This window comes from Pleurodeles waltl, chromosome 3_1 (genome assembly GCF_031143425.1).
Source record: "Pleurodeles waltl isolate 20211129_DDA chromosome 3_1, aPleWal1.hap1.20221129, whole genome shotgun sequence".
Taxonomy (NCBI): Eukaryota; Metazoa; Chordata; class Amphibia; order Caudata; family Salamandridae; genus Pleurodeles; species Pleurodeles waltl.
Genome location: NC_090440.1, coordinates 519,036,420 through 519,046,479, shown reverse-complemented (window position 1 = coordinate 519,046,479; position 10,060 = coordinate 519,036,420).

The following is a 10,060-nucleotide window of genomic DNA, read 5'->3' as shown; positions in this document are numbered from 1 at the left end:
TAGATAGAGTGCCGGTGCCTGAAGCTCCTACTCCGAGGTCCACACAGGCAGTGCAGTTTCACGCTGGCCTCTTTAATTCACTTCCAGACACTCCCTGTGGCTTTTTCTGACTGTTGTGTGTTACTTCTTTCTCCCTTTGTGTCATTTTCTTTTGTCTTCATCTTCCTCCTTTTTTTCTCTGTGTCCATCTCTCTGTGTGCTTTTCTCTTTCTCACTCTCAGGAAATATCTTATGGGGAAAAACAAGTGCAGGTCCTCAGAAATAAGTGCTTATGGCCCCCAACGGCAACCACCGTCTCAAATTAAGCACTGCATATAGGGTTTCGCTTACCTTATTATACTTACCATACGTGGTAAATGCATACTTGGTGAGGTCAAGTGTGGTAGAGGCATCTGCATAGTAAAGGCTGCGTGGAAAAGGCATGTATAGAAAAGATATATAATCCCAATCAATATCATGATTTCAGGTTTATTACAAACTGCACAAACACATCTTTAATATTCAAAACTCATTTTTCCCAAGAGCTACCTTCAGACACCTTGGAATTCTCTTCTACACATTGCACTCAGCTTCCTCCACTATCCGAATTTCCACGCTTTGTAGCATTATAATGCCTCTTTCTATACACTTTTTGCAAAATATCCAGTAGTTCTGCAAATAGCATACTTTTGCTTCAAGGCGGGACACATTTTACAAAACTCTAAGTGATCTTTACAGTAACACATTTAGCATCAGGGTGCTTCTCTCAGTTTATTCTTTCCCTTGATGGATCGATTATCAGACTTGCGTAACATTGAGCCTCTTACCGTTCACATTATTTAGAGGAAGTTTCCACTGACTCAATTTAATTTAATTTTTTATTTCGGTCTATGTCAGACCATAAAGTGTGCATATCTACCAGTCGTGGCTCGCTGTGCTCACAAGGGACAGGGTGGGGCGGATGCGGTGCACAGGTGTGGGGGTGGAGTTTAGGTTTGGGGATGGTAGGGGTAAATTTAAATTTAAATACAAATAAATAAATAAAATGTACCTGATCCGCCGCGTCGCTCCTCTTTCTCCCATCGCTGCAGGCACAGGCTCCCAGCCTGCCCTGCGGCCAATCCTGATGCTCCCTGGCAGACTGGGAGCCTGTGTCTACTCTCGCCAGCCCAGCAACACAGTGCCAGGCTGGAGATAGCACACATGCGCTCTGAGGGGAGTGCACAGTGCACTCCCCTCACTGCTCGTCACCCCCAATGCCCCACCCCTTTCCCAACGAAAGGACAATAAACAGTTTATTATCCTTTCATTGTGAAAAGTTTTGCAGCTTCTGTTGCTGGCGGGGGGCAACGCTCCTCTGCCCTAATGGAGGAGCCACCTCTGATATCTACCCCTAACAGTCAATGCACTCCAAAAATGGTTTAACACTGCAACATATGTTTCAGCAGAACCAAGTTGCTGTATATAGATGAGGGTCAGCAAATGTTGCCTAATATTCAGAACCTTTAAAATAGGAAGTACACTTGTTTTCAGAGGAACTTCATAGAGTGTGCAAAATAACATAAAATGCACCGTACTTTGCGGAGTTAAGTTGTCACAGGGACATTTAGGGAGGAACTTAAAACAAGATCCCTATACAGGAAAAGTGCCTAGAAAATGAATGATGGTGAATCTAAACCTTGTTAAGTAAAACCTATATAGAGGATTACAAAATAAAACAAGGAAGATGTAATCAAGTTAAAATGAGCAATTACCGTTTGCATTTTTTTGCTCGAGCTTTAGTAAAAAATCTGTAAAAAAGGATTTTTACCCATTCCTTAGACAAGACTGTGGTCGTTAAAGGATTGGTGCAAAAATCAGCAATGCCCAATTGCTCAGTAGCTTGCTTGATATATTTCAGCCACAGGATCTTATCTACTCCAGCCAACACTAAGCAATCTTTCACAACTAATTTAGTAATCAATCAATAATCTGAAAGTGTTCAGCATTTACATAGCCCCACCCACCAGCACCATAAAGACACACAGGGATATATCCGCTTTTGTAAATGAGATACAACTGGTTTAGCACCTAACTTATTTAAAAAATAGAATATTGCTTTGATTTCTCCCTCAAACTGTTGTGATCTAATGTTGATTCATTGGTCCTAACTTAAACAGCTGTCAAAAAGTAAAGGTATCCCTGGCTTGTTAAAAGGAGTACTGCATCATCTGCACATAAGAGGCAAGGGAGCAGACATGAGCCCATCTGGGGCATGTTCTTCCCATTATTAATTAAATATTGGTCCAAACCATTAATATAAATAAGGAACGTCCATAATGAATTTGATTGGGCTATTAGAATACATATGCTTAAGTATTTCAATAAGTGCTGGCTGAACTCCCGAAGAATCCATCATACATCATCATTTAGAATGATGGACATTATCAGAAGCATAGGAGAGGTCCATAAATGCCAGATGCAGGGCATCTCCCTTGGCTTTGAGATATTTCCCAACTATGAGAGAGAGGTTGAGACATTGCTCAACCATACCTAACACAGTCCAGAAACTGCATTGGACGGGAGAAAGTATGTTGTTAGATTCAGCCCAGGTCTCTAAAAAGGAAAGGAGAACCCACTATAGTACTTTAGTATATTGGAAGTTGAATCTAGCAAAGAAATAGGTCTATAACAACTTGGGTCTGTTTTCTCACCTTTTTTTAAAATGGAATGATCACTGCTTTCTTCTAGGAGAGTGGTATAAAAGCAATAATTATAGCGTGTAAAACATTTGTAACAAAGCGTGCCTTGGTCTACGTTTACCTTAAACTGGTCCATTGGGACACTGTTGGGGCCTGGAGTTTTACCCAACTGGCTATATTTAATGGCATTAGCCACATCCTTTAGCTCCATAGACACACTCAGTGTGATAGCTGGTGGCGTGTCTATAGCAGATACCTGAGTCTCCCTGTAGATACACAGATTTTCAAGAAATGCGACACCCAAGATTTAGCAGAGACTGAACACTGTATCTTAGGGGAGTTCTGATCAGTAAAGAAAGGATGGTTCACCACTTACCCAAATAAAGTTTGGTCGTTCAGCCTCACTCAACTCATCTAAAGCTACTTCTTGGATTTTCTCCTTCCTAAGGGACAGGGCTTCTTTATAAGACCTTCTCGAAAGTCTAACTAGATCTGGGTCTCTGGGTCTCTGGGGTTGGTCTTAAGTGAGCTTTTGAGATTACGATGCACAACAGAACATGTGGTATTAAACCAACTGCACTGTTCGGCATCTTGTTTGCTTTCTTGACTAGCAATAGATTGGCTGCCCTTTGACAGAGGGTGATATAACCATTAACAGGTGAGGGTAGGTCTGCTTGGTACTCACACCTGCAATATTCTAGGGCAGAAAAGACACATCATCACCAATGACAGATCTTTTACTACTACAATCATTAATCAGATTAGAGAAGATTCTAACCTGGCCACCACTTTTATCTTTAATATTCATATTTTGGCCTAATCCGATACCTTCAGTGTGTTTCAGTCAATCCAAGTCATTCACAGAATTTAAGACCCCAAAAATATTTTTGTTTTGATATTGAAGGCTCCAGGGGTGACCCCCCTCCCTCACTATTTCACGGACAGCATCTGAACGATCTGGGCAGATTGGTTTATAAAAAAAATACCCAATGGGAGGTCCTGGATGCCTTTTGTGTAAGTTAGCATGTAACTGAGATGGTTCAAGAGAAGTGCTACAATCCCTGGTTTTCCAAAATTAACCACTACACGGTCCACCATAGATGTATCTGGATACTGGCTGACTCGCTTAACGCTTCTAAGCAATAAGAAGTCTTTGTTCATATCTTCACTCCAACCGAAGCTCTTCATCAGCCAGAGAACCACTTTTGCTCTCAAATCTGACTCTTGGTCAGACTTCACTACTGCTAGAATAGGTACATTCCATAAAAACAAGAACATAAGGAGTGCACACAGGGGGAAGTGCAGATTAGTGTCAGGAGAAGAATGGGGCGAGCTGTCCATAAGTGCCTTAATTATGAAAGTGGGACTTTAACCGTGGATATGTCTATTGACAAACTGGGGAGAAACTTGTTTCCTTTCACCAGCTGAACACTGGTAGGGTTTAACATGACCATCAATGGTGTGGACTTTCTCTCTAAACGAGAAGTTGTAGGTATCCCAGGGGCTCTATTACTCTGATCACTCTGCTGAGGTGAACGTTGAGGGTTATGTCTTATCCAGGAGGCCCTGTATATCCGCATACATTTTTGTAACCTTCTATTCAATTTGTTACAAAATGAGGCACAAAAGTTATAAAGAGAGGCAAAGCAAAGGGATTGCCCTGGAATCACTAGATCACTAGAGGACCCACCTCATCTATTAATGGCAGAGACGGACTCTCACAACTAGAGACTTGATGGGAAAGTCTACCCTCCACAGAAAGCACCCCATTGTTCTTAGCTGATTTAACATGTGTGTTTTTTCTTTTCCTCTTAGTAGGAGGGGGATTAATAGGAGTCATACAAGGTTCAATAATTTCCAACTGGGGACCATTTCTGATAACAAGGATTTTGTGTGATACTAGGATTCTTTCATGTGAGGACGGCACATCCTCGTTTTTTGATACTGTGTTGTAGCCCTACCACTAATGCTATTATCTTGCTGCACTGTGTTCAGTATTCAGGGTGCCAGCGATTAGCGTTGCTACCCTAGGGTTCTTGCTGCAGGGCCTTTCATGAATAATGAAAACGAAGGAGCTCCTGCAGCAAGAAGCACCCCCCACGTCTTCCAAATGCACCAACTGCAATCCATGTAATAAACTCTCATCAACTCTACATATCACTATGTAGTAAAAACTGGGAAAGGTGATGCAAAATGATGGGACCCTCTGTGACGGAAGAGGCCCTGCTGCCCTCAAAGCCTGGCGTAACTACATAGTCTCCCACAGACTCATGATTCAACACATTTGCACATCTTTTTAGGGTCGAGCCTGCGTTGCATGCGCTAGCGCATGCGTATCGCAGCGAGACGCTTTAGTTATTAGAAAAGGGCTCGGAGCCCTGTCGACATCATGTCAGTGTGTTTGATTGGTTCGTGGGCTTGCCTAGTAAAATCTGCTTGCTTTCATTAGTGGAAGGCATGCACACGTCATGCCTTTTCCGGTGGTTAGCTCTCCTCGAGCGCAGCGACAAAGTACAGAAAACATGCGAGGCTCGCTGTTTTCTGTCAGATCGTGGACTACTTTTTCTCTATTTTCCTAGCGCGATTTCGCTTGGCAGAAGTCGAGCGCTTTACACAGTTAATTTCACTTTTTTGGGTTACCTACATAAAAGCACTTTTGCCGATAGATAAAAAGTCGGATTAGGATTTACAACGCGATCAGCTCTAACATGAGCAAACGCGAGACCCGTTGCATTGCAAATGCTTGTTTTAAATTGTTGCCTTGCGCACAATGGGCAACTTTTGGAATTCCTCCTTTCCCCACAATCACTCGAATTGACGTGTCACTCTCATGCATCACTACTTGAACATGAATGAAATCCACATGTAACACCCCAAATTTATAAACAAGATATATTTTTTAAGTGCTGGTATACTCATCAATAAGCTCCCATTTCATCTGTTTCCTTGTGTTGCGTTATACCAATACACACTGTAGGAACAAAACAATTATCAAGGTCTTCCAATGCAACATTAAAAACTGCAATATCTCCAGTAACAATTCCCTTGGGCACTTGGCTATCGGTCTTCAAACCTTGTGATCCCAACGAGTGTTACAAGAACCTCTTTTTATGCACCACTTAAATACTATTAAATTAATCTACTGCGGCAATGTCAATAAGAAAGTAGTCCTTGAATTCAATCCATCTCATAGGAGAAAATGTGAGGCAGGCACTTCAAATGGATTTTACTGGAGCTTGTGCAAGGTTGGCTTCCTGACTTCCAAGAGACAACATTGGAAAAAATATCTGCTCCTCCTCCAACTCTTGGCCAACAGTGCTTTATCTGAGAATCCTCACGTGACAAGTGGAAGCAGGAATTAGTTTTCATACCTTTCCTATACAGTACACATGGATTCCTCTAATTGCTTTTCAGTTCATCAACTCGGTGCCACAATTGTTGTGCTACATTGCAGCACTAGACAACCTAGATCCAGTTTCAAAGTAAATTTATTTCCTTAAATGAGAAGCAAAGAATGACATCCTGCTCTAGTCTGACGCCCCAGTGGTTCACCTCACAATCCGAACACACACATAAAAAGGTTCCATATGCACACACATAAAGAGGTTCCATATGTAAACACATACTTGCTCAAACCATCACAACACTCAGCAATCATACACCCAAAGCTGCAATCCATCCCCACACCTGCACAAAAAACACTCAACACAGAAACATGCACACATACATGTACACACACCGTATTTCCACTAGTTCTCAGTAGCCTCCCATTTGTCCGTGTCACAATTTACCTTGGACTTTTGAAAATACATTTATTGTGTTCACTAGAACAATTATTCCCTAAATGCATTTCTTATGAATTTTCTACATTGAACTCACATTTTATGACTTACACACTATGGAGGAAAGACCACAGTTTCTTTAAAATATACTTCTATAGGCTCGACTACGTCAACAAACTCTACACTAGAATCTCCGAGCAACTCCTACAAAGACTCCAGACCATCCAGAAAGCTGCAGCAAGACTCATACTGGACCTCTCGTGCTGAACCTACATCACACCCCACTTCAAGGAGCTCAACTGGCTCCCCATTCCCAAGTGCAGCCAATTTAAACTCCTCACTCACACATACAAAGCCCTACACAGCATTTGGCTATGATAACTTAACAGTCCCATACACTTTCACCAGGCGTCCAGATACCTACGCTCTCTCTCACTCTCTCTCACACATCCCCTGCAATCACAAAAACAGAGCAGGAGTTCGCTCCGATATCACATCCAAAACATGGAACGGCCTGCTGAGCACATCAGGACCTCCTCCTTGCTTCTTGAGTTCCTACAAAAAGCTGAAGACCTGGCTCTTCTAATAAATCCATGGGGACCATATGCCCACTCACCCGCTCACGCACCTGGATCCCTCAGGGGTGGTTAGTGCGCTCTTCAAATCTACATAAAATGGCATACTCATTTTATCATAATCGGAAATATACTATGCTGACTCAGCACACTCAAGCTTCTTGCCTATGACTTGTGGTCCGATTCCGATGCCTGCAGGTGAAGCTCAACACACTGAGTTATTTTACTGGCTATACAGGAACAGACTAGACAGGAACAACAGGACACGAAAAATATAAAATGTCCAATCTGAGATGAGGCCACGTTCCGGACTGTCTTTCAGGAATGGAGGCTGGGAAAATGGGGGAAGCGAGGTGAGATGCATGAAAAGCTAGGAGCAGGGCAAATGTATGGGGATTATTGGGTGCAAATATAGGTGCCTACTAACTTATGGATGATCTGCTTACATAGGGTATATTTGCTGCATTATATATACATCATAACTTAAGAAAGGAGAAAAAATAGTGAATTAAATAACTGCTGTGTACATTGGCCGTTGCCCCTCTACCCTTACCCTATATTCTTCCACCGGCAATCTTACCACCATGGTAATGTACATCGTCCTCGCACACCCTCCTTTTTACAGCGCCCCACTCCTGCAGCTAGATTTGAGCGTAATAAATCCATCTGCTTACATGTGTACTTGAAATCCACTGTTTGGCTTTAGCACACTTACGTCTGACAATAATTTACATTTAGTAAAAGGAACTTTCAAATTGTTGGGCGGTAAATACATCCCTTAGTCTGCACCTGGTTTAAATCCCATGAAAATTAGTCAAAATATAGTGTATTTTACAGCACATTTTTCCAGATAAATTGGAGGAAAAGATACAGTTAGTTTAGAAAAGGGCGCCCATTAAAAACTCCAATATGTAGTGGTTAGTTGGGGAAATAATTCAACACAGGGGCAACAAGGTGGCCTTTGGCACCAAGGATATTAAGTCATAACATCAGAAAAAAGTGTTGGCAAATCTGCAATTGAAGGCCGGACACGAGTCGTGGGTTCAGACTGCTGTTGTGGGTGTTGTCTGTGCCTGTAGCAATCAGAGAATCGCCTCGTATTTTCATTTTCCCAAATAAACGGATCTCGCCCTTAACATCAATTTATCATTTTACTGAAATACACTATTTTTCTAAATTGATAAAAAGGGATGCCAAAGCCAGAAATCGAGGGCATCGGCTGGATCTTGCCTAAGGATCTATTTTCAGCCTATGCTAGAAGTGAGCTCAGAGGACCCTGGCCAACCTAAAGCACTAGCCTTTTGGCACGAACCTGGAACTTTCATCATCTTTTCACATACTCTTGCATTTTTTCCTTCCATGTGTCACTCTTCTACAATGTTATCTTTCTTGTAACAATTTTCTGTAATATTTGCTGTTTTATGACCACCCAGGTCCCTTCCCAAAAATCACACACTATATTGTAATGAGCTTAGCAATTGTACATGCTCACATCACACAGTGGTCAAACTAGGTCGTAAGGTGACTTTAACGCCATGTACAACACAAGCGAAAATAAAGTAGGCCTTACTAAAATACAAAATTAACAGTATTTCATGTATTGTCTTTGAAAGGAAGAAAGGTGAAGTCTGCCCTACAAGGATATGTATCTGGGACTCCAGGACCTCACTTGTCCACGGCAGGAGCATACATCACTCATGCTCCCATAGCTCACTGGCCAATGTGCAAAGCACACACATCTGCGAACTGCAAAATGTCCATGTGGTTCATGTAAACTGGACGCTACGTTCACAGTTCTGGACTTTGCTTTTATATAACCACAGTTACCAAAACTCATTAGATGTTAAGTGAAATTGGACACATGGAGTATGGTTTTGCGCTTACTTGAATAAATATGGTGATGGCACTGCCTTGGCTACATGCATCTTCAGCCTTTGTTGGATAATGATTTAATGTGTGTGCACTTTAAATGGAGTTAAGTGTTCAGGCCACACATTCAGCTATAACCCTATTTCGTCTTTGGAATCATGTGCCCTAGTTGGGGCTATTTTGGTTTAGAGGCCTCCTGCTGGAGACTTGAGCTGAACACTTACAATCTGTACATTTTACTATGAATGCAGATTACACATCCTCATTCACAGAACCATGGTTTGCAGGATTTCTCATTTCAAACATGGTTGATTGTTCACAGTCGTAAATTTCCCGTATGGGCATGGGCGATGGTGAGGGCATCCTTCAAACCTGGCAACTCTGGGGACGATGACATCTTTTTAAAAATCACACTTACTCAGTGGTTGTTTACAGAAGTATGACACAAGATGAAGAACAGTAACTGAAAGAAACAAAAAGACAGCTTCTTTCAGGAAAAGATACGTGTAATCCCAGAAGGCAGTGTCTCAGACGTCACTACCCTTCAGTACAAATGTTTCCATTTTATTTGCAATTACATTGAGAACGTTTTTTATAAGATACAATCCAAAAACCACAGCACTGAGATCCCAAAACTAAAGTCCAGTCTAAACGGGGTCTGGGTGTCACTGCAAAGGGCTAGAATCAAAAGCCGTAAGAGTGATCGAGAAGGGGCGCCTGCTGGACATAGGCAGGAACCAAGAGGAATGCCAGAGATAAAGAGGGAAACGGTCTGAGATCAGTTCTTAAGAAAGGAAACTATCCTGTAATATCCCAGTAATGCCTGCCACAATTAAACAATTGATCAAGAGGAATGCACAAGGATATCAGATCAAACAGTAACAAAGCTGTGACTTTGCCTGCATCAGTGTCAAACATAGATCATCTAGGATGGCTAGAAAAATGATTCCATTTCTCCTCGAGGCCTGAATCCCGCATATTCAAGTCAGAAACTTCAATATATTCCCGGATGTAGAATGTGGCAGTCATTACGATTTAGGGAGAAATTATATTGATTGTACGAATCAGAGGGTATTATGGCATTCTATTTTGGGAGAGGACAAAAAGCTGGAACAGTGCCACTTCGGAAAAAACAGAAAAATATATCTTCTGTGATACAACAGTGGAATGGGAT